This window comes from Dreissena polymorpha, chromosome 1 (assembly GCF_020536995.1).
Source record: "Dreissena polymorpha isolate Duluth1 chromosome 1, UMN_Dpol_1.0, whole genome shotgun sequence".
In the NCBI taxonomy this organism is placed as follows: domain Eukaryota; kingdom Metazoa; phylum Mollusca; class Bivalvia; order Myida; family Dreissenidae; genus Dreissena; species Dreissena polymorpha.
The window spans coordinates 90,016,079-90,042,304 of NC_068355.1; the positions used below are offsets into that span (position 1 = coordinate 90,016,079).

Genomic DNA, 26,226 nt, shown 5'->3' on the forward strand with positions numbered 1-26,226 from the left:
GATTGTAGGTAACATAAATAGTTGTTTCAAAAGTCTCTTTTGAAAAAGTTCAAGTCTGTCCAATAGAGTTTTACGCGGCAGAATAATCTCCAAACCATAGTCCAACACTGGTGATACAAAGGTTTTAAAAACATGTAAATTAGTAGGAATGTCGAGTCCCCCTGCACCGTGCAGTCCAGCTGACATAAAGCTATATGCTGTGCGCCTTGCTTTCTGGATATTATGGTCAACATTGGTTTCCGCTGTGGAGTTCACGGTTTCAGATCTTTTAAGGCCTAGATGAGTGCTGACTTCTGAGTTTGTGATCTGGTTACCATAGATTTCAAAATATTCATATGTTTTTGATTTACAGTTATTTGGATATACTTTTAGAGCTTCTGTTTTATTTGGTTGAAGTAGGTATCTCTCACAATTGGCGAAATCTTCTGCCATACTTATCAAAGTTGCTGTTTCGTTACTTTTCGTAGAGTTTATAGTTACATCGTCCGCGCAAGCACTTGCATTACAACGTATATCACCAATACAACAACCGCTGTCCGTGAGTTCCATACGTTTCAGCAATGGATTGATATACACTTTGTACATATCTGTGCTGAGAATACCTCCTTGACGCACTCCTTGTAGAACACAAAATGGATCAGAGCGTATCCCTGCACACTTCACAACGCTAGTCGCTTCTGAGTGAATACTCTCTATAAGTGACCAGATTTTATCATTTACTCCTGAGTGGTATATTCGACGAAGTAGGTGGTGGTGATCAACTACATCGAAAGCAGCCTTTGCATCTAAAAATATAAGATCTACTGATTCTCCGCTATCCTTGAAGTTTCTCATTATTTCTTCCACGATAAGTGCTGCGTGAAGTGGGGAAGTGTTCGCTGTAAACCCTCTTTGGTAAACGCTTTGATGTTTCTCCAACACTGATACAATTCTGAACTTAATTACGGTTTCTAGTAGTTTCTCTATCACTGGTAAGACTGTGATTCCTCTATAGTTTGTTGCTTCTGAGCTGCAACCTTTGTTTTTGAACACCGGCGTTAAAAGTCCAACTTTCTAACATTTGGGTACTTCAGCAATTTTCAGTATAGCATTTAATATTTGAAGGATTGCATTAAAAACAGTTCTTCTACCATTCAAGATACTTTCAATAGTAAGACCATATATATCGGCTGATTTACCCTTATTCATGTTGTTAACTGCTTTTTCTAATTCTTCAAATGTAACCGGATCGACATCTTTTTCACGCACCATGTCACTAATATGTTTAAATTCAGTTTCATTATTTTGGTAATGGCCAATGTCAAAGTTACTGTTAATCGAGTGTTCCGCAAGTTTCTGGAAATAAGCTCTGAAGCCATTCACTACCTCCTCCTCACCTAAAATAATTCTGTCCATCATCGCACAGATCGTCAACCATAAGAGACTTATTCTTTCTTTGTTTGTTAATTAATTTGTGAAAAAGTTTTGTATCACTGGTTCTAGAATTCAATAAATTTTCCCTGTCTTGGGTCAATCTTCTCGCTTGCTCACAACGATAAGAACTGCGAAATGACTTTTTTGCTTGTCTAAGAGACATCAAAAATATATTATCAACTTCTCTGGGCTTCCCCTGTGATGACCACAACTTAAACGCTGCTCTCATGTTCTTAAGTTCATTGCCAATTTTTTCGGTCCAAACTTTCAATTTAGGTTTAGAGTTCATAGGTTTCACTTTTCTTGCCTGGTCTTCCATAGATTGCTTTATTATCGACATTATTTTCAAAGAATAGTTTTCAATCTGTTCCACAGTGTCTAACTCAGTAGGAGCGAGTGATAAAATACGACGTCTAAGTGTTTCAGAGTAGAGATCTGTATCAACCTTGATCCAATTTGTCTTAGGTATATTTGTGGTAAAATCTTTAATTTGTCGCTTTCGCCTAAGTTGTGTCGCCACAGAAATCTGCACAGGGTGGTGGTCCGAGATGTTAACGTCTATGTTATTTAACACTACTTTTTTAGTGTATTTGTCCTTTTCATGGGTTTTTACCAAAAAATAATCAATCTCAGTACACTCAACACTTTGCGAGTTTGTGAATGTTTTCCCCGAATTGTCATAATGTAGGTCAAAATCAAAGATCAGTTCGTTTAAGTATGCTGTTCTCCCTAACACAGGCGCTTGTGTGAATAAATCTGTATTCATGTCTCCTCCTATGATGATTTCATGCGATACGCTGTATTTAACTATAATTTCTCTAAGCTGGTCCGTACATTCTTGGAATTCTATTTCTGATTGATGAGTGTTTCTTGAAGGCATATATACTGATACTACTAGGAATCTATTATCTTCTGTAGCTATTTCGACACATTGTATTCTCTGGTTACCCTCGTCCAGTTTGGTGACAAGATGATCCATGTCCTTTTTCCACAGGATGGCGACACCTCCATAACCTCTGGGTACTTGTACTGGAGAGATAGGGTTGTATAGATCCACTCCCTTAGCCGCAAAACATAAATTTTGACCTATTTCGCTTAATTTATATGTATTACATTCAAAAAGCCACGTCTCCTGAAGTAGTAAAAAATGTGCATTTTCCAACAGTTTATTTAAAGCAAGGACACTAGTTGTTTCGTCTTTACAATTAAAAGATACAAAGCTCAGTTTATCAATTTCTTCGGGTTGTTGTACAACTTTGGCTATAGTGAGATCTATGCAACTGGCGCTTCTGTACAAAAAAGAATTTTGCTTGTTCTGGTTGTTACTTGTAGTTGTTTTCATATTCTCGTCCGATGAAGGTTTCATATTATTTATGCAGCTGTCACTTCTATACCTGATTAGATTCTGATTGTTTTGTTGGCAATTAACTATTTGTACTCTGTTTAATTCATAGTCTTTCTTTGTGGAGAGATCCAATGGTTCGCAACTGTTTTCATGTCTATTATTCACAGTGTCCATAGTGGAATTCTTGCTTTCAGGTGCATTTGAATTATTAAAATTTTCCTGAGTTGTAATGTCGGGTGCCTTAACGGAGGCCTTAACACTAGTCTTACTTGACTCCCTTTGCGTCTGTGTCTTACATATGGGTCGACCCTGGATTGTAGCATACACCTGGTCCCTGGGGACTGCCACGTAACCTTCTGGGAGTATGATGTCGCTATGTAGCCTGTTCTCGCTATTCCTTTGATGTTGTGCTCTCTGGTGTCCCTTTTCAGCACGATCTACAATACTGTTATTAACATTGTGTGCATGTCTACTTCTAATGTTATTAATTCTAATGATACGCTCGGAAGAATCTCTATCTTTAAATGGTTCATTATTCTGTACATGTGATGTTCTTGTTTCGTTATCAGTAGTTACTGTGGGGGACACACCCTTATTCAAATCGAGATTTTCGAATTGCTTGTCAATCTGTTTTAGAATAAAGTTGGTGACTTTAATATGAATAGAGTCCATGAGCTTTTCATTCTCTGTCAAAACTGGGTTAGAACACTTATTTGTACTTGATGATACGGTTGGTGCTGTCTTTTTAAGATATTCAATTTGGTTCTCTAAGAATTCAATTTTATCAAGTAATGTTCTGTTAAGTCTATCAAGTTCTTCAGTTCTGGCCTCAAGTTTCTTAATATGATTTTCTAATTTTGGTCTATGCTTTGCTGCTTCGCTTATTTCTTTCTCCCTTATCTTTAAATCGGTTTCTAATTTTTTCAACTTTTGTTCTTTTTGTTTCAAACCTTGAGCTGCCTTCAGTTGGTCGCCCTGATTAGCATCTGGAGCTGTTGCAGTTATAGATTGGGTTCTACCATCATTTACTTGTTCCGCCATATCTTCTTGGGACGCTGCCTCTAGCTGTTCAGTTGTTCCTATACATGTGATACAGGTGACTTTAAGATTTAACGAGTCATAATCAACACATTCATGGTGACATATTGCTTTACATATGTCAAAACATTTTTCATTCGAAAGAATTGTTTTGCTGCATACATAACAGGTTTCAGTTTTTTCTGGGGTTTCATTTCGATTTGATTCTTCCAGCACTAGTGCTTTCACACTATCCTTTAATGCAAACCTTTGTCTTGAAGGGATTACTAACAGTTGCTGATATGTTATTGGGTTTGTGTGATTACCTGTTTTCTGGGTACCTTTAGTATTTGTCTTTGTATTACTAATGGAATTAACAGAATTCTCAATGTTTACCTGTGACTCCATATGTTTAATACACACCACACAAGTAAAGGCAGTCTCTTGGGCTGGTTCATAAGGTTTTTCAATTCTTCTTCACTCACACCACCACGTTTCAAACAGTTATAATGAATCCAATGACTTTTCCCTGTATGGTTCTTAGAGCATTCAACACCATTTTTTACATTTATTTTACATTTGATACACGGCCATTTTTCTTTAACTTTGTCTGTTGATACAATGTTATCTGCACTTTTTTGAATGGATAATCTAGTCTTACTTGTAGTGTTCTGGTTGACACAACCTGCTGGTTTATTGTCTCTCATCGCGCTCTCAATGCTTTCCGCCTACTGCTTGTTGGTACTGGCAACGTCCACTGGCCTGCCATCCACTCGAACCTGCTGAACCAACCGCTGAATCTGTTTCAAATGATCGTCTATAAACAAAGGTTCATTCTTTCCATTTATCAGAAATCTACTACGTGTGTTATAGATGTTCAGAGTATAACTAGTATGCCTTATGGCGTACATGACAACGTTCTTTCCAGATTTATCATATGTTGTATCAATGGTAGTTTCATTTTTAACCCCTGGTTCGTTTCCATAGAAGTGTAATGAGACAGTTTTCAAGAGCTCAAAAGTAGTAAAATCGGCTGTTATGACAAAACCTCCTCCAGTTACTTCACATTCAATACTTTGAGTGCGATTCGCAGTCTCTAACTTTTTTGCTAAGTTACCGTTCACCGTGAGGTTGTATTCAGTGGACCTCTGCATGTTGCCCGTAGTCTGACCTCCAGGGGAGTTGCTGGGAGACTGCAGCCTCTTACCAATCGCAGACCTTGAGCCAGTTGTCCTTTTCCTCTGGGCTGTACTCACCGTCTGCGCCATGCTTGCCATATCAGCAGGCGAGAACTCCACCACAGAATTCTGCACACAGTAAGCTAAGAAAAAGCTTAGACAGAGATATAGGTAAAAATAAGTCATTGAGTGTTGAGCATAAAATTATAAAATACAAGCCTGCCTATCATTAAGTGACTTTTAGGTTAAAAACCCAATAAAACTTTTCTAAAATAACTATTTACGGTAAAAGCTGTTAAGATGACAGCTGTAAAAGTGCACGTTCTCCTTTGTTTGCTATGCAAAGTTCTATAAAAAGTCTAGACAACGTAACAGTTTATGTCCAAGGTTAAAAGTTAAAAAATTCCGTAAAACCGCTAGATTTTTCTTAAAAGTATTGGTATATTTCTACTTCCCTATAATCAATCGTTCATTTCAAGGCTACATCCACTTTGCTATTCAAAATGTCTATTTTTGTTCGATAATTTTCCAGTTTTTCAAGATGGCTGCCAGGCATCGCCGCCCGCGACAGACCAAGAAAGTCTTATTTCACACTTTATCACCACGTTACCACTCGTCGCTTAATAAGAGCACTGATTTAAAACGTAAAACAGTTATAAATGATGTTGGCGGCAATAAAAATTGCCTAAAAGTCAATAAAACTTGTTAAAAATTCAATTAAATTTTCTCCTAAATTTTCGGGTTATGGAGGTTTCGGCAAATGACAAGTTCGGTAAATTGATTTATATAGTAAATGCCGTGGAGGTTTCGGTACATTGGTATAAATAGGGATTATCGCACCTTTTGTCGATAAGCGTGTACATTAATTGAGTTGTTTGGCACTAATTAAATTATCTGTTTAAATGTACGGAGTTGATTTTATAAATTTAGAGATGTTTGCAAAGTGTTAATATTTATTATCCAGGCTTGCAACCTATTAATATTCTAATCAAGGGAGGTAAATTATATATTAAAAGTTTATCTTTAGGTCATGATCGTTTTGTATTTTATATATGTTTTTAAACAATTAGTTGATAAAAACCTTAATTAAAGCGTATCAGATAAAAAAATAAAATAGTGTGGCTCTTACAAGAGGTGGCCTCCACGTGGCAAGAGCTGGGCAACATATTCATTATGTTGGCAAACTACCGCATGTTTATATAATGAGAAATTTTCGGTGGTTTAAAATACTAAGATCAAATATGTTTGTTTCTTATATCAACATTACTGTATTGCGCTACCTCTCCTTACATTTCATTTAATATTTCAATTATTTAATTATTAAACTTTTGTTGCAATAATAATGTAATTGAAACCAAAATAACATTTTATTTTTTATTTCAGCTTGACAAAAACTTCATAGGAGAAGACTTCATAGTGGACGACCTCGTTCTGGACGGTGCTCGACACATCGTCTTCGGAACGCAACGCCAGCTGGATCTACTACGACAGGCAAAGATGTGGTATATGGATGGCACCTTCAAGGTGGTAAAACAGCCGTTTTACCAGCTACACTCTATCCACACATTTGTGAAGAAGGGAGAAGATGAGAAGCAGGTGCCACTGGCTTACGCTCTGATGTCGAGGCGTGGTAAAGATGATTACGTTCAGGTATTGTATTATATTATAACCGAATGTAGCAATATTATTTGTAATAATAATAATAATAATAATAATAATAATAATAATAATAATAATAATAATAATAATAATAATAATAATAATATAATATAATAATAATAATGATGATGATGATGATGATGATAATAATGTGTCGTATTAATATTGTACTGTGTCAAAAATGTATCTTATTAATATGTGATTACTCCCTCATTTTTTTTAAATGACATGATATATTCAAATATGTCCTATATATATATATCACATTTAATTGTACTGTGTCATAAATGTATCTCATTTTTATTAGAAATGAAATTAAATTAAATCAGCATGCGGAAAATCTGAATGATAATATTCAAATATGTCCTATATATATATATATATATATATATATATAGGACATATTTGAATATTATCATTCATGTTTTACTTGTTGCTTATTTATAATATATGGTAAATAAAACGGATTACAAAGTCAATCAGTTATTATTTTTTTATTCAACGGATTTGTTCAGGCTAAAAATGATATCAGTTATTTTGGCCGTAAAACCCATTGTTCCAGTACAGTAGCCAGGTGCCTGTGTATTAAGTTGATAAGATAGTGATCATCACAGCAGCTTGCTATTACACAGTGTATTCATTCTGCTGGCGTTGTGTTAGATGTCATTTTTATCAGTTTTCAATTATGTGTATCTCTTCGCTTAACTCGACGTTCAATGGCACGCCCACTTAACAAAATTATAAAACATAACGCGTATCATTATATTACTTTTTATTAATTACGTACACGTTTTAGATGTTTTATATTGTTTTTTTCTTGTGTTTTTCTCAATCTGAAAGAAATAATAAAACATGTAATATAAAATTCAACATTTGGCTCTTACAAGAGGTGGCTTCCACGTGGCAAGAGCTGGGCAACATATTCATTATGTTGACAAACTACCTCATGTTTATATATTGAGAAATTGAGTGTTTATCGGTGGTCTAAAATACTATTGCGCTTTATATTTAAACTGAAATCATTTTTATTCAATCATGTGTACTATATTTTACAAGAAACTTTTTTAAATAGCATTAAACTTAATTGAAGATCTTACATTGATTCCGCCATAAATCATTATTTATTATTACTATTATGTTATTTAAATAAAAGCACCAATTATTAAAAAAAACAACAGTATTGCGTTATTTAAATCGTAAATTTACCTACAATTTCCTAACAGAATTCGTTTTTCAGAGGTAGCTCATTCATTTCCCTAATTCTTTACCGTAGGCTTAGCATTAATTACTCAACTCAAAATTAATCCACAGTTTGCAAATAAATGCCCCTGGTGTTATTGTAAGCCAATAATAGGTGTCATTAACACCTCGTTGTAGGTATACCACCTCTATAAAAACCAATTTACCGAAACCTCCACGGCATTTACTATATAAATCAATTTACCGAACTTGTCATTTACCGAAACCTCCAGCACCCAAATTTTCCACGTCCACTCTCGTCCGTGGCGTCTCACATCCTCGTAATATATAATGCATCCGTTTTTAAACAGGAATAAAATGCTTTTGTGTAAAAAAAAATTTAATATTTAGTTTCATTTAAATGCGTACTGGAGTTTACGTTCATTAAATTGTAGTTTAACGCAGCTATCACGATGTAAAGGTGGGAAATCTAACTGTTTTCGGTAAATTTACTGTTTTCGCGAAAACAGTACTGTTTTCGGTATCTAGTCATACCCATTCGGTATTTACAATATGCGACGCATGGTGACAGGCAAGCTGTCATTTAGCTTTATAACATTTTATTCTATAATAATGATAATTTATTCGATAAGTTCTATGAAAATGTTGTTTATTTAGAAGGGTAACATGAACATATGCAATGACAAGTTATATATATATATCATATAAACATATCGGCTAAGAAAATATTAATATATATTGTACCCTACTTTCGGTTTCAAAGGCTTGAAATTGAATGACCATTGTTCAATAAAGATTAAGAATGTTTTCTTGCGTTTCAGAAAATGTCTGCCATCTTTTCCGTGCTGAAATTTTCTGACACTGACAGTTGTAACAAAAAATGGCATTTCGAGGTCGTTCCAGAGATAGAACAGCACGCTTTTATCAAGAGAAAGCAGTTCAGCGGAATGCGATATGTTAAGGAGAAGAATGTCTCAAACACAATTGTGCTCAAAACAGGATGTGGGGCCAGTATTGACATTGAGGTCGATAAGGTATGATGAGAACTTAATTGCACCTGTTGCTGAGCAAAAAAGCAGTTTTTAGTTGGTCGCGTTAGCGGCCGACTAAATTTACAGAGCATATTTTACAAATCAGTATGTGCTTAGAAGCCTTAGCTACGGTAAGAACCGTAACTCACTCTGCTAGGGACGATTACGCTGCCTGTCTGCAGCAGACAAAATTTATGATTCTGCTCTAGCAGTGAGTGTATATACCAGCAGCTTGTTGTTAATGTAAGACAACGTTGGCCAGTCTAGTGTTTATCATTGAAATCTGTACATATTGGCTGCTTTCAGGGAAAACGGGGCTTAATGCACGTCAAATAAGATTAGCCTGTGCACACTGATTAGCCTTTGCAATGCGCACAAGCTAATCAAGGACAACAACAGCGAACAACTTCAGTGCCTTCAGCGCTTTGATTGGTGGTTGTAATGTATCATATGAAACAGAAAATCAACCATAGGCGGATCCAAGGGGGGGCGGACGCGGTGTACGCCCCCCCCTAAAATCCACAAAGTAAAGTAATTCATTTGATGTTACACACTTAACTAGATCTAAATCACCTATTTAAACTATTTTTTTGTGCACAACATTCTCACTTATCACAGACAATCGCTAAATGTTTTAACTTTAGACTCTCTGTCGCCCGGTATCCATCTGTATTTCGTATAAACTATGCACTTTTTTGGCATAATAAGAAGGTACTTTGATGAAAGAACATAAGACGTGACATGCTCAAGAAGTGGGAAGTGGTTGTCAAAGCCTTCAAAATCACTAAAATTGTGGAGCTTTCGGGTTGCTTTGCCCCCTTGGACGCCCTAGCAGGGCTTTGCCCTGCACCCACCAGGGGCCCTAGCGTCCCCCTGGACCCCCATCAAATATTTCAATATCCCCCCCCCCCCCTCCTTAACCAGAAATTCTGGATGCGCCCCTGTCAACAATATTGTGTGTATAATTATTGTGTTTTACAAAAGGGCCACTTTAAGTGTTTTATGAGGGGGAAGCATCTGGGGTTACATTTAGCTGCTTATGATGAGTGTTAGTGAATATAAGTAAAAGTTGCTAAGTTCCAACTACATAAATACAAACTGTGTTGCTGGGCTTTGCAAGACAAAACAAAAGTTAATTTGTAAATTTTGGACATTAAAAAAATACATGAAACTCATCTTCAATACATATATAATTACAAAAGACTGAACAATATGTACATTATCGCTCTCCTCTAGAAATTCCTAAATGTCAACCAGTTTCATTTATTAATTTATTAATTCAGTCTAGGGACCTTATAAAAGGCTTAAAAAGCTCAAAACTTTCAAGAAGAACTTTATAAGTTATGAATACCGTAAACTGCTTGGGATGAAAACTTAACATTGTCAGTGGCGTGTTGTCAACAGTTTTCTTAAAACATTTAATAAAGTGGTACGTATATTTTCAAGAACTTCTAAGGACAGATTCTTTAGGGATCCTCTTTGTTCTCATCAACCCAAGGCAGAGACGGTCTTCTGTTTCAGGCCAGACCCTCCTAGAAGAAGGAAATATGCCTGTTGTTACTTTCACCAGCCAAAAGTATGCATGTGCAAAATATTATTTTTTTAGTGTTCAATTGAAAAAAAACACCCTGTTCTTTGCTTACAAGTTTCCTGATTTTACTTTACCAACAGAATTTAGGAATGTTGTCAAGAATGTCATTTGTTACAATTATCCCATAGAATTTTATTGGTTGACGACCACATCTGGTTAGTGATAATTTCATTATTGATCTCAGCTGCTCAACTTGATAAGATCAATAAAGACTAGGGCTTGTTTGTAAACTCCCATGCAACACAATGGCCTGTTAACTGTTAATCGTACAGTTTAGAGTAGGTTGGTATTAGGGCTGTTCACAGGAGTTTGAAATTCTATCCATAAAGCTAATACTAATGGCTAAATAATAACAAATTGACCCCTATATAGTCTATATACTATATAGGGGTCAATTTTTATGTCCCCCACCACTATAGTGGGGGGACATATTGTTTTTGCCCTGTCTGTTGGTTTGTTTGTTTGCGTCAAACTTTAACTAACATTTTGCCATAACTTTTGTATTATTGAAGATAGCAACTTCATATTTGGCATGCATGTGTATCTCATGGAGCTGCACATTTTGAGTGGTGAAAGGTCAAGGTTATCCTTCAAGGTCAAAGGTCAAAAAAGCAAATCCAAGGGAAGTAATAAGCTTTAAAGGGAGATAATTATCTGAACCTGCCAAATGATAAAAAAAATTAATAAATCAAAGCGGCGCAGTAGGGGACATAGTGTTTCTGTCAAACACATTTCTTGTTTTATTATTTAGCCATTTGATTAGCTCTATGGATAGAATTTCAAACTCCTGTGGGGCTGTTGTACCATATTATTCTCATGGGCAGAATAAAACATATCAGGACTGGCCTGTGTTCACCAACCGACAAATTGAACTCTTAGACTGAACATTTAGAAAACAAGACAATGTGTCATGGCAAGCTGAAATTTGCAAAGCTGGATTCTGCTCACTCTGTGTTGACTTTACAACAAGAATATGCTAAAAATTGTAATTGCAAACTAAACAGAGTGATTTCTGACAGATGTATTGAAAGAGAGGTTTGGTGAACATACTCAGGGTTCAATCACAAGCAAACTTTACTTTCAGATTTGCTTGTTAGCTTTATTCTCTGTTGCCAAAGCTAGGCACTAAGTCTAATGCATAATGCAAAGAACGGGTCGACGATGTGACATCATGGCCAGCTGAATGTATTGTACTAATGGGATATCTATGATTGGTTTGTGTAAGACTCAGTGTCTCAACATTCTGAATTATCTCCTGATTCTGGAGTCAGAAAAATTATAAGTTCCAAATAATAGATTCAATTTAACTTGTGGTAATTGAATCAATGGTAAGCACTGGTTGAATCATTGTTTTCATGACTTCAGCTGAATGTTAAACACAAAATTGAATTGGTAGCTTAAAATTATATCATCCAATAAGATAATTGGGAAATTAGCATATCTGTGAAAATGGGGCACCTGAAGACAACAAAATATAATTTTAACCATTTTTAGCTCGGCTGTTTTCGAGGTATTGTCATAGCCAGCTCGTCTTCCGGCGTCATGCTAAAACCTTTACATGTTGTTAACCTTTTGAACATTGGCTCTAAAATCAAAGTGCTTCCACCTACAACTTTGAACCTTCATATGTAGATGCACCTTGATGAGTTCTACACGCCATACCCATTTTGGGGTCACTAGGTCAAAGGTCATCACTGTGACCTCTATAAAAGAAAAAAAAAGAATTTGACAAGCTTTCATTTATTCAAAACTGCACCCGCAGCCGAGCGTTGGCACCCGTTATGCGGTGCTCTTGTTCTACAAGTGATAATGTAAGAATATGGCAAAATTAATCACAGCAAAAAAGAATATCCCAATATGCCTACATAATCCATAGGTGCCCTATTAACAATAACAACCAAAATGAATGTCCAAATATGCCTACATAATCTGTATGTGCCCTATTAACAATAGCAACCAAATTGAATGTCCCAATATGCCTACATAATTCATAGGTGCCCTATTAACAATAACAACCAAAATGAATGTCCCAATATTCCTACATAATCCCTAGGTGCCATATTAACAATAACAACCACAATCATTGTTCCATTATGCCTATATAACCCATAGGTGCCCTATACCAAAATGAATGTCCCAATATGCCTACATAATCCATAGGTGCTCTATTAACAATAACAACCAAAATGAATGTCCCAATATGCTTACATAATCCATAGGTGCTCTATTAACAATCACAACCAAAATGATGTTTTGCTTCAAGATAAATGTGTGTGGTTATCTTTTTGGTGAAAGCTAGAGGAGTGTTAGAGACAGAAGTAAGAAGTTCTAATCACAGCAGTTTTAACAGTTACAGATGTTTATGTCTATACTGGGGGACATATTGTTTTTACCCTGTTTGTTTGTTTTTTGGTTTGTTTGCATCAAACTTTAAAATTGGCCATAACTTTTGCAATATTGAAGATAGCAACTTGATATTTGGCATGCATGTGTATCTCATGGAGCTGCACATTTTGAGTGGTGAAAGGTCAAGGTTTTCTTTAAGGTCAAAGGTCAAATATATGGCTTCAAAGCGGCGCATTAGGAGGCTAAGTGTTTATGACAAACATATCTCTTATTTTATAAATGTTTATCGCATCAATATGTAAGCTGTGTTTGATTGTATCATACAACTAGGTACATGTCGCTAGGTCAAAACTGAGACAAAAACTTATAACAACTCTAAAGAGTCCAAACTTTTGATTCAAAACTAATGAAAGTCTGTAAAAATATTATCTTGACAATATCTTAGCTGATTTTGAATCAGGGTCATGTGCTCATGGCTGATTTTGTATCAGGGTCATGTGCCCATGACTGATTTTGAATCAGGGATTCAGGGTCATGTGCGCATGGCTGATTTTGAATCAGGGTCATGTGCGCATGGCTGATTTTGAATCAGGGTCATGTGTGCATGGCTGATTTTGAATCAGGGTCATGTGTGCATGGCTGATTTTGAATCAGGGTCATGTGCGCATGGCTGATTTTGAATCAGGGTCATGTGCGCTTGAAAATTAGGTCACCAGTTCACATTTTAGAAGAATCGTTCAACCCATCTTTAGGACAAATATATTACTTAAATTTGAAGAAAAGTCCAAGTTTAAATCTGGGTCACTCTAGAGGCCTTATTTACAACTAACCCTTGATGAAACTTGGTCAGGATGGTTATCTTGACACAATATCTTGATCTAGTTTGAATACTAGTTATGTACAGATTATTCACCCTTACCAGCTGAAATTTAAGAAGCAAAATATTCACATCTACAAAATCCACTGCTGGCTCAGTCGATCTTGATTAAATGTCAGGTCACATTGTTTACCTTCAAAATATCAATGCCATGTTTTAAGATGTGTCAAGTGTTTCTTCAACAATTGGTGTACTTTGAACTCAAGTGGGAGCCTTTTGGACTCATGGCTCTCTTATTTATCCCCTGTGGATATCACTGAGATATGGCTGTGGCTTTGTTTGTTACAACGTTTTCTGGGCTATAATCTCATATGCTTTTTAAGCTTCCAACATGAAACTTAATGGATGTATTGATCTCAATGAGAAGTGCCACTGGCAATTAGTTATTTCCCTTTCTTTATGTTTGCATGATGCAACTTTTAATTGCTATATCTTAATACTTACACAAAATCTCAACATGAAGCTTCATGGGTGTAAAGATATGAATAAGGAGCAGTTCCATGTACAAAAACCATACCCTGCACTTTCTGAAATAACTTAAATAAAAATAGTGTCCTTTGTTGTTTTTGCATGATGCAACTTTTTATGCTATAACTAAAAAACATTATAAGATTTTATAATGAGTGTACAGATATCAATGGAGACAAGTGCCATGCACAAGAACCCTAACCCACTACTTTATAAAATAAGACTTATAACCCTTTGATGTTTTTATGATGTAATGTTTCTGGGCTTTTGTTCAAGAAACTGTACAAGATTTCAACATGAAACATCATGGATATACATGTATAGATAGCAATGAGGAGTAGTGCCATGTACAAGAACCATAAGCCTACATGTGATGTCTTATATAAGAGTTGTTGCCCTTTGTTGTTTTTTGCATGATGCAATTCAATTGTGGGGCCTTTTCATATATTATGGTACACAAGATTTCAACAAAAAACTGTGTGTGTATGGATATCAGTAAGATGAATTGCAATGCAAAAAAAACTATCACTACATTGTTTTTTTGCCCTATTTATCCATCTGCACCCATCAAGAAACATCTGGTAAATTTTGATAATGGGTCAGATGGTCATTGGGAACAAGTTTTTTTTACTGTTTCTGTCTTAATATAAAACAATAAGCTGGCCCCAATTCTGCATTTCAACTTAAGGGTTACCTTTCATACGTGTCCTTGGTTGACTCTTTATTTGAAAAAAAAAGTTTCATTATGATGGAATCAACTTATCATGTTGGTTCTTCATGATACCACATTTGTCTCTTGTTTTTCTTATTGGTATTTTTTATGCTCCCCGAAATATTTTCGGTGGAGCAAAATTTATAGTTGCCAGTTTGTAGTTCCTTCCTTCCGTCACACTTTTTTTACAGTTTCTCATAGCACCTTAATTTCTTTACCGATCTCTCATATTTGGCATGTAGGTACCTCGCATGGACCTCTACCTTTTGATGAGGTTTGAGGTCACTGGGGTCAAGGTTACCGAGGCTTATAATAGATTTTTTCATCCCACTTTTGTTACAGTTTCTCATAGCAGCTTCAATGCTTGACCGATCTCTTTCATATTTGGCATGAAGGTACCTTGCATGGACCTCTACCTTTTGATGATGTCACTGGGGTCAAGGTCAAGGTAACCGAGGCTAATAATTTATTTTTCTGTCACACTTTTGTTACAGTTTCTCATAGCTCCTTCAATGCTTTACCAATCTCTTTCATATTTGGCATGTAGGTACCTGGCATTGACCTCTACCTTTTAATGAGGTTTGAGGTCACTGGGGTCAAGGTCACCGAGGTTAATAATAGATTTTTCCGTCACACTTTTGTTACAGTTTCTCATAGCACCTTCAATGCATTACCAATCTCTTTCATATTTGGCATGTAGATACCTTGCATGGACCTCTACCTTTTGATAGGTTTGAGGTCACTGGTGTCAAGGTCAAGGTCACAGAGGCTAATAATAAATTTTCCATCACGCTTTTGTTACAGTTTCTCATACCACCTTCAATACTTTACCGATCTCTTTCATATTTGGCATGTACGTACCTTGCATGGACCTCTACCTTTTGATGAGGTTTGAGGTCACTGGGGTCAAAGTCACTGAGGCTAATAATTGATTTTTTTTGGTGGTTTTAAACACATAGATTGACAAAGAGCATCATCGGGAAGCATCCTTCAGTTTCACTGATATTCTTGTTTTAGGTCAAGTGTGCCACATTAAAATATGATGCCTCAACCAGAGGTTATAAACACGATCCAGTGTTGAATGTGACCCAAGGCCAACACGTTGTCTTCAAGTTGGGTGCCCAGATAATTTATGAAGATACAATGGCATCTGGAGAGAGTGGCGTTTGTGAAAAGCTGCACACAATCCAGGGTATACTAGTATATGAATTTAACAGTGAACTTAATATGAAAACTTTTAATGCATTTGTGTAAGCTGTGGTCCAAGATAAGCTTAAGCAGTCTGCCCGGCTAGTCAGGGACACCAGTCTGCCCGGCTAGTCAGGGACACCAGTCTTCCCGGCTAGTCAGGGACACCAGTCTGCCCGGCTAGTCAGGGACACCAGTCTGCCCGGCTAGTCAGGGACACCAGTCTGCCCGGCTAGTCAGGGACACCAGTCTGCCCGGCTAGTCAGGGACATCAGTCTGCCCGGCTAGTCAGGGACACCAGTCTGCCCGGCTAGTCAGGGACACCAGTCTGCCCGGCTAGTCAGGGACACCAGTCTGTCCTGCTAGTCAGGGACACCAGTCTGCCCGGCTAGTCAGGGACATCAGTCTGCCCGGCTAGTCAGGAACACCAGTCTGCCCGGCTAGTCAGGGACACCAGTCTGCCCGGCTAGTCAGGGACACCAGTCTGTCCTGCTAGTCAGGGACACCAGTCTGCCCGGCTAGTCAGGGAAACCAGTCTGCCCGGCTAGTCAGGGACACCAGTCTGCCCGGCTAGTCAGGGACACCAGTCTTCCCGGCTAGTCAGGGACACCAGTCTGCCCGGCTAGTCAGGGACACCAGTCTGCCCGGCTAGTCAGGGACACCAGTCTGCCCGGCTAGTCAGGGACACCAGTTTCCTCTTTTCCATAATTGTTTGTTTAAAGGAAGTATCTACTAAACAAAGATGGATCCTGGTCTAGGCATATGTCTTACTGATAGCCTGTCCAGACTGCACAGGCTAATCTGTGACAACACTTTATGCATATGCATTAGGCCCTGTTTTCCCAGAGCAAGGCTCACATGTTCAGCAAATAAAGCTTAATTTCATTATCTGGTATTTGCTGGGAATTTTTAAATAGCTTCAAGACATAATTTGACATATAAAGGTATGCACTTAAGAAGTAATTAGTTTAATAAAGATACTATATACATACTAACATTAAATAGTCATCATTTATATGGATTATAAGATTTAATCAGGGCTTATTATTTGTAGAAATTCGACTTGTTTTATCAACTCGCAAAATGAGCTCTAAATTGTTTTAAATAAGCTTTTCTTAATAGTTTAACTACTGAAAATTGTTTGTACTGCAACAATTAAATATATAAAAAAACATAATCAGTAACAGATATGTTTACGCCTTTTAACTTTCCAGCAGGCTCATTGCCTTAATTGTATCCCTGGCTAATTATTTGCAAAAAGTTTTTTTATTAACTTACCTTTAATTAGCTCATCTATTTTTTGAAAAAAAATTATGAGCTATTGTCATCACCTTGGCGTCGGCGTTGGCGTCCGGTTAAGTTTTGCGTTTAGGTCCACTTTTCTCAAAAAGTATCAATGCTATTGCATTCAAACTTGGTACACTTACTATCATGAGGGGACTGGGCAGGCAAAGTTAGATAACTCTGGCATGCATTTTGACAGAATTATGTGCCCTTTTTATACTTAGAAAATTGAAAATTTTGGTTAAGTTTTGTGTTTAGGTCCATTTTATTACTTAAGTATCAAAGCTATTGCTTTCATACTTGCAACACTTACTAACTATCATAAGGGGACTGTGCAGGCAAAGTTATGTAACTCTGACTGGCATTTTGACAGAATTATGTGCCCTTTTTATACTTAGAAAATTGAAAATTTGGTTTTGTTTTGTGTTTAGGTCCACTTTATTCCTACAATATCAAAGCTATTGCTTTCATACTTGCAACACTTATTAATTATCATAAGGGGACTGTGCAGGCAAAGTTATGTAACTCTGACTGGCATTTGGACGGAATTATGGGCCCTTTATACTTAGAAAATTGAAAATTTTGTTAAGTTTTGTGTTTTGGTCCACTTTACTCCTAAAGTATCATAGATATTGCTTTCATTCTTGGAACACTCGCAAACTATCATAAGGGTACAGTAAAAGGACAAGTTGCATAACTCTGGTTGTCATTTTTACGGAATTATGGCCCTTTTTTGACTTAGTAACTTTGAATATATGGTTAAATTGTGTTTCGATCCACTTTACTTCTAAAGTATCAAGGCTATTGCTTTCAAACTTCAAATACTTTCATGCTATCATGAGGTTACTGTACCTGGCAAGTTGAATTTTACCTTGACCTTTGAATGACCTTGGCTCTCTAGGTCAAATGATTAAATTTTGCTAAAATTGCCATAACTTCTTTATTTATGATTAGATTTGATTGATACTTTCACAAAACTACTCTTACCTGACATACCACAATAGACTCCACCCAAACCATCCCCTGTGCCCTCTCCCTCCCCCCTAATTTTTTTTTTTATTTTTATTTTTTAAGATCATCTCACAAATGACCACCACACCCTCACACTATACCCCCCCACCCCACCCCCCCCCCAATTTATTTATTTTTTGAAACGGTAAGAAACACAAATATTGATTTTTATTATTTTATGTTTGAAATACCGTCTGACCATTGCACCCAAGAATCCCCACCCCCCCCCCCCCCCGCCGAAATTTTTTTTATTTTTTTTTGCATTTTTTTCCCGCATCTTTGGAAGATAATGTAATAAATGTCCACACCCCCACACTTAACACCCCTCTTCACTCCACCCCTCCCTCCTTTGTGATTGAAATTGAGAGTCCCTTCACCTTTAAAAAGAACATAGATGAGCGGTCTGCACCCGCAAGGCGGTGCTCTTGTTTTTAATATCCATTAAGTGGTAAAATGTTTATTTGGACAATAAGCCTAGTTTTAATCCTGGTAAGGCACCTCAACATTTAGAAATTTTACTCTTTTAGTGTATATTTGATACTATTTCTATGTTGTTAACAATTTATTCCAAACGTTCAAAAAGGATTCTGTACTTAGATTTATATGATTTGATTGCTATGTTTATTATACACATATAACTTCATTATCAGATCCCCAACTATATTCATGCTGCTTTATTGTCCAACAAATTTCATAGCCTGGACATTTTTTAACAGAACCAATGATTGTACCTGAAAAAGTCATTGAGTACCCAGAGGTTCTGCCAATGAGTCCCCGTGCTAACCCCGCCAACGGAGAGGGATTTGCTGAGAATTACGGTCATGATGGAAATGACCCTGGGCCCACTTCACTTGCTCCACGGCCCTCACCCGTCCATCCAGTACCATCTAGCCCTCCGTTTGTGGCCATCCAACAACCAGCGCTTGGGCTTGAACCAGTCATAGACGGTGTGGCACAGTATCCCCTTTCAAATGTTTTTCCCCAGATGCCTATGCCCGAGAGCATCCAGCCTCCATATACACCCCAGGGTCCTCCTTATCATGCTTTCCCCGTCGACCAGGAGCCACGTCCTTTGGGTTTTGAATTTGTCCAGCCTCAAAATCACTATCAGCTGCCCCGCATTCATGATATACCGCAATATGTGCAGTATTTTAACCAGGTATCTTACCCACATTGACGCCTTGATACATTTGGTCAGTTGTTTTACATGTTTATATACACACTGTTGTGTTGTCATCTTGCCACTCTTGTCAGCTGAGTTAATTCCAAATGTCTCATTTTATAAAGTTTTTAGCTCACCTGAGCACAATGTGCTCATGGTGAGCTTTTGTGATCGCATCTTGTCCATCGTGCGTTGTGCGGCGTCAACATTTGCCTTGTTAACACTTTAGAGGCCACATTTATTGTCCAATCTTCATGAAATAGGGTCAAAAGATTGGTCTCAATAATATCTTGGATGAGTTCAAAAATGGTTACGTTTGCTTGAAAAACATGGATGCCAAGGGGCGGGGTATTTTTCCTTATATGGCTATAGTAAAATCTTGTTAACACTCTAGAGGCCACATTTATTGTCCGATCTTCATGAAACTTGGTCAGAAGATTCATCCCAATAATATCTTGGACGAGTTAGAAAATGGTTTCGGTTGCTTCAAAAACATGGCCACCAGGGGGGCGGGGCATTTTTCCATATATGGCTATATATGGCTTTAGTAAAACCTTGTTAACACTCTAGAGGCCACATTTATTGTCCAATCTTCATGAAATTTGGTCATAAGATTGGTCTCAATGATATCTTGGATGAGTTCGAAAATGATAACGTTTGCTTGAAAAACATGGCTGCCAAGGGGCGGGGCATTTTTCCTTATATGGCTATATATGGCTTTAGTAAAATCTTGTTAACACTCTAGAGGCCACATTTATTGTCCGATCATTAAACTTGGTCAGAAGATTCACCCCAATAATATCTTGGACGAGTTCGAAAATGATGCCGGTTGGTAAAAAAATATGGCCACCAGGGGGCGGGGCATTTTTCCTTATATGGCTTTAGTAAAACCTTGTTAACACTCTTGAGGCGTGACATTTATTTTCCAATCTTCATGAAACTTGGTCAAAAGATTTGTCCCAATGATATCTTGGATGAGTTTGAAAATGGTTTTGATTGCTTTAAAAACATGGCCATCAGGGGCGGGTCATTTTTCCTTATATGGCTATATATGGCTTTAGTAAAACCTTGTTAACACTCTAGAGGCCACATTTATTGTTCAATCTTCATGAAATTTGGTCAGGAGATTGGTCTCAATGATATCTTGGATGAGTTTGAAAATGGTAACGTTTGCTTGAAAAACATGGCTGCCAAGGGGCGGGGCATTTTTCCTTATATGGCTGTAGTAAAATCTTGATTGTACAGAATCATCAAACAATAAAAAACATATTCAAAAGTTTGCTTTCTTCCAGAATGTAATTATCATTTATAATTAATTCCACTTAATCTTCTTGTGCTTAAAAAAAATATTTTAAAAAGGGAGACAACTCTGTCAATTCAACATAATTTTTCAAAAGCCATTTTGCAGTTACTTCCCTTGACATGCTAAACTAGAGTGTTCACAAGCTGTTTTAACTATATAAATATAAGGAAAATGACCCCCCCCCCCAGCAGCCATGCTTTTATACCAATCCTAACCATTTTCGAACTCAACAGTCATATCCAGAAAACACATGTTCTGACCAAATTTCATGAACATTGGACCAAAAATGTGACTTCTAGAGTGTTCACATGTTATCATTATATACATATAGAGAAAACTGCCCCACCCCCTGGCAGCCATGTTTTTTCACCGATCTGGACCATTTTCGAACTCGTCCGAGATATCAATGAAACCAATGTTTTGACCAAGTTTCATGATAATTGTAACTTCTTGAGTGTTCACAAGGTTTCTCTATAGCCATATAAAGAATACTGCCCCGCCCCCTGGCGGCCATGTTTTTCAACGGACCAGAACCTTTTTTGAACTCAACCAACATATTATTGAGACAAACATTTTGACAAAGTAACATGAAGATTGGGCATCAAATATGACTTCTACAGTGTTCACAAGGTTTTTCTTTTTTTTGACCTAGTTTTTGACCCAGCATGATCCAGTTTCGAACTCAGTCGAGGTATCAATGGGACAAATGTTCTGACCAAGTTTCATGATGATCGGACAATAAATGTGGCCTCTAGAGTGTTCACAAGGCAAATGTTGACGACGCACGACTGACAAAAGGTGATCACTAAAGCTCACCATGAGCACGTTGTGCTCAGGTGAGCTAAAAATATTTAAAAATCGGGAAATAATTACGGATCGTCACCTTTATAGGGCCTTTAACACACAAGAGGCCACATTATTGTCCGATCATCATGAAACTTGGTCACAAGATTTGTACCAATGATATCTTGGATGAGTTCAAAAATGTATGCCCACCTTCGAAGAAGAGGGGGTATATTGTTTTGCACATGTCCGTCGGTCCGTCTGTCTACGAGATGGTTTCCGGATGATAACCCAAGAACGCTTAGGCCTAGGATCATGAAACTTCATATGTATATTGATCATGACTGGCAGATGACCCCTATTGATTTTCAGGTCACTAGGTCAAAGGTCAAGGTCACAGTGACAAAAACGTATTCACACAATGGCTGCCACTACAACTGACAGCCCATATGGGGGGCATGCATGTTTTACAAACAGCCCTTGTTCCTTATATGGATTCATGAATCTACATGAAACTTTGTCAGAATATTTGTTTAAATTATATCTTGGATGTGTATGAAAATGGTTCTGGTCTGTTCAAAAACATTGCTGCCAGGGTGTTCACTAGTCATGAAAGTTGGTAAGAACATTTTGTTCTAATGACATCTTGGGCTGCACAGAACAGCTCAGTTGCTTTGAATCTCAGGTGAGCGACTTTGGGCCTTTCAGGCCCTCTTGTTTTTATCACTTGATCTGATTACATTCTCTTATGTTCATTTTCCTGGAATTTTTATGTCCCCCACTATAGTATTGTTTTAGCCCTATCTGTTGGTTGGTCTGTTGGTTGGTTGGTTTGCGCTTTAACATTTTGCAATAACTTTTGCTATATTGAATATAACAACTTGATATTTGGCATGCATGTGTATCTCATGGAGCTGCACATTTTGAATGGTGAAAGGTCAAGGTCATCCTTCAAGGTCAGAGGTCAAATATATGTGGCCATTATCGCTTATTTTATGAATACTTTTGCAATATTGAAGATAGCCACTTGATATTTGGCATGCATGTGTATCTCATGGAGCTGCACATTTTTAGTGGTGAAAGGTCAAGGTCATCCTTCAAGGTCAGAGGTCAAATATATGTGGCCCAAATCGCTTATTTTATGAATACTTTTGCAATATTGAAGATAGCAACTTGATATTTGGCATGCATGTGTAACTTATGGAGCTGTACATTTTGAGTGGTGAAAGGTCAAGGTCATCCTTCAAGGTCAGAGGTCAAATATATGTGGCCCAAATCGCTTATTTTATGAATACTTTTGCAACATTGAAGATAGCAACTTGATATTTGGCACGCATGTGTATCTCATGGTGCTGCACATTTTGAGTGGTGAAAGGTCAAGGTCATCCTTCAAGGTCAGAGGTCAAATATATGTGGCCCAAATCGCTTATTTTATGAATACTTTTGCAATATTGAAGATAGCAACTTGATATTTGGCATGTATGTGTATCTCATGGAGCTGCACATTTTGAGTGGTGAAAGGTCAAGGTCATCCTTTTAGGTCAAATATATGGGTCAAAATTGCTCATGTAATGTAACTTCTGCAATATTGAAGCTAGCAATTTTATATTTGACATGCATGTGTATCTCATGGAGCTGCACATTTTGAGTGGTGAAGGGTCAAGGTCATTCTTCAAGGTCAAACGTCATATAGGGGGACAATGTGTTTCACAAACACATCTTGTTCTCATTTGGTGGTGCTTTTTTGCATTTTTTTCATTTTTTGAATTTTTAAACAGGGCTATAATTGTTAATACATACCCCGCATGTGGGACTTAAAATATTAACACAAGCTTTAAAAAATATCAGTCAGATAATAAATTGATGGGAGCTTATTAAAATGTATCTCCATCTCTCTATCAAGATATTGATATAAAACTTAAGATGCATGTTAAGGGTCTTAATCAACATTCACCAAACCAACAGTGACCAGCTTTATAGCTAGATTACATCCTCTTTTGTATTTATTAGTCTGGTTAAGATTTGTGTGCAATATAAAACGTAGGTTTTAATGTTCATGTACATATCTCTGTAACTACTACAGATATTCTATAGAAAGTTCACACAGTTTTGAGAATCATCTTGTTAGGTAAGAGCTACAAAGACCCATATACCTCTTACCAGAAATTATGCTCATGTTCTTCATAAGAAAATGCAGGTAAGCGCGTTTTGCTTTTTTGTGCAGAAAGTTATTTCTGTTGTTCACATTTCATTTTGAAATGTTCAGGATTCATGCAGAGGGATTATGCATATGTTTATTTAAGTTTTATATTTATGTTGTTGTTGTTGTTGTTTGTTACAGAAAGTACAATTTTATATAATTTTTGAAGACATAAAAACTTCAAAGTTTGAAAAAGTGAGACACACTTTTAATTTAAAAAATGCACATTTCATTATTAAATTGTCATACAAATGTGTCTGCATTTTTTGCTGGAATTTTATTGTACAAATATCATCCCATTTATTAAGGATGAATATTTATATATTGAACTTCAATGATTTTACAAGTAGAAAGTTATTGAAAGTTAAATCATTGAAAAAGATGTTACATTTTTATTAGTTTTTGCATGTGTACCCTTTTATATGTTTGTGAACTGTTTTTGAGATTATGATGTATTTTACTGAGATTATGGACTTTGGGAAAATTAATTACTGCTGACATCGAGTCACATCTAGTAATTGTTAGCTAAAAGTTTTTTTACAATGAACTCTTGTACTGAATACAAATTTTGCATGATGTCCATATGTTTGCATTACATTAGCTTTCGTAGTCACTTTGTTTATTTATTATGAACATGATACTGTGATTCTTTAAGATGAACAAATACATGTGAATATAAAAAGTAAGATACACATACTCTTTCTTGCATGATGTTTACTTAAACAAATCATATTGGCATTGTTAATGTTGCTAAAAATATATGAGCCTTGTTCTGGGAAAACAGGGCTTATTGTATGACTGCACAGGGTATTCAAGGACACTTTCCACCTGGATTGGATTAACCTTTAGAGAAGACTTCATTTAACCCATTTATGCCTATTTGACTCCCCCATCCTTCTAAATTGGAACAATTTATTTCCAAAATTAGGGATGCCTACAATATGAATTTCTATATTTAGAATATTTCTTACAGAAATTCCTTTAAGAAAACAGCGCAGACCCAGATGAGAAGTCACATCATGCGGTGTCTCATCTGGGTCTACGCTGTTTGCCAAGGCCTTTTGTCTAGACGCTAGGCATAAATGGGTTAAACAACAAATTAAATTACAGCAGAAAGTGTTCTCCCTGATAAGCACTTGCATAAAGTTAAGTATTCCCAGAACGCAGCTTACAGTATAGCTGTTCTTGTGTTATTATAAAATGTTGGAATGATGTTATTCATTTGCAAGGGGGCATTTATATTGTAAATTGTCACTGATGTCAGATTGTATCACTATTAGCATCCAAAGAAGCTATTCATATAATTGTTGATTGTTAGGAAACACTCAAATACGTAGTCCTGTTAACAAAAGCAATAATTTTGTTTTCTTACCTGATGAAAATAATTGTTTTTCTTCAAATTTTGTAATTAAATGTATTTTATGAAGCGTTAATTTTGACATTTTTTGTTTTGTTTATTATTGTTTGTGTAAATTGTATGTATTTACCTATGACTAGGTGGAGGAATTTAACATACATGTATATATAAATGTATAAAATGAAGTTTGTGTGAAGTTAAACACCATTTATTACATTCAATTTGTAATAGGCTTGTTTAAAACAGTGGGTGTATTATGGGAACATCTTTGACTTGTGGTGGGCATCGTCAAGGAAAATGATGGAGTATGTATTCAGATGTTTGCAGCATTCTACTTTATTGTTCAGCATGAACTCTGTGCCATATGTAGGCTTACTTCAATCAATTTGATCTCAATGGCATTGAACAAACTCATTATCAAAGCCAGTTTATTGTGGATATTTTAATTAGAAAAGGATAAAGCATAATTTAAGTTTCGTTCAACAGGCAGCATACTTTACAACATTCTATTACTAGTCTTGGTTTATCATTGTATTCCATTCTAGTACTAACTCTCAGTCTATTACAAGGGCTAGTCTAGGTTTTTCCATTTATTCAATGACAACAGTGTATTACAAAAGCTAGTCTAGGTTTTTCCATTTATTCAATGACAACAGTGTATCACCTTTTATAGATTTTTGTTTGATTTCTGAGATTTAAAAGGGCAATCTGAAGAACTATTTTTTAGTTTAGTCATGTACAAGTTTAAGATTGTTCTGGAATCTTTGTATGCGTATTGCATAATTTGTCATAAATTGTTCTCAATGTTGTTTTTGTTTAAATTCGTGGAAATGTTTTATTTTTTAGTTAAACTTATGAAACTGATTACTTTGTATGTTGTAGGCAACACGTCAAAGTAAATAAACATTATACAAACACTGTCCTGAAAATTTACTTTACATTTTACCCACTACCTTCAGGGGAATGAAAAAAGCTTGAAACAACAAAAGGTCAAAATGCAAATAGAAAATTCTTGATGGGTGAAAATCGGGCCAAAAACAATCCTATCCCCTATATAATAGTCGTGCAAGGTTTCGCAGGTTCATTGGCTCACTAGCGTTG

At 36.5% G+C, this 26,226-nt stretch overlaps 1 long non-coding RNA gene across 2 annotated transcripts; it reads left to right on the forward strand.

Moving 5' to 3' along the window:
- The first annotated feature begins 8,636 nt into the window (after positions 1-8,636).
- On the forward strand, positions 8,637-26,047 carry LOC127840093 (uncharacterized). 2 transcript variants are annotated; one of them, XR_008030398.1, is made up of 4 exons: positions 8,637-8,846; positions 10,365-10,419; positions 15,855-16,029; positions 19,037-26,047. It is a non-coding gene; the product is annotated as an uncharacterized LOC127840093 (long non-coding RNA). The 2 variants fall into 2 exon arrangements; XR_008030395.1 differs by lacking the exon at positions 10,365-10,419.
- The last annotated feature ends 179 nt before the right edge of the window (positions 26,048-26,226 follow it).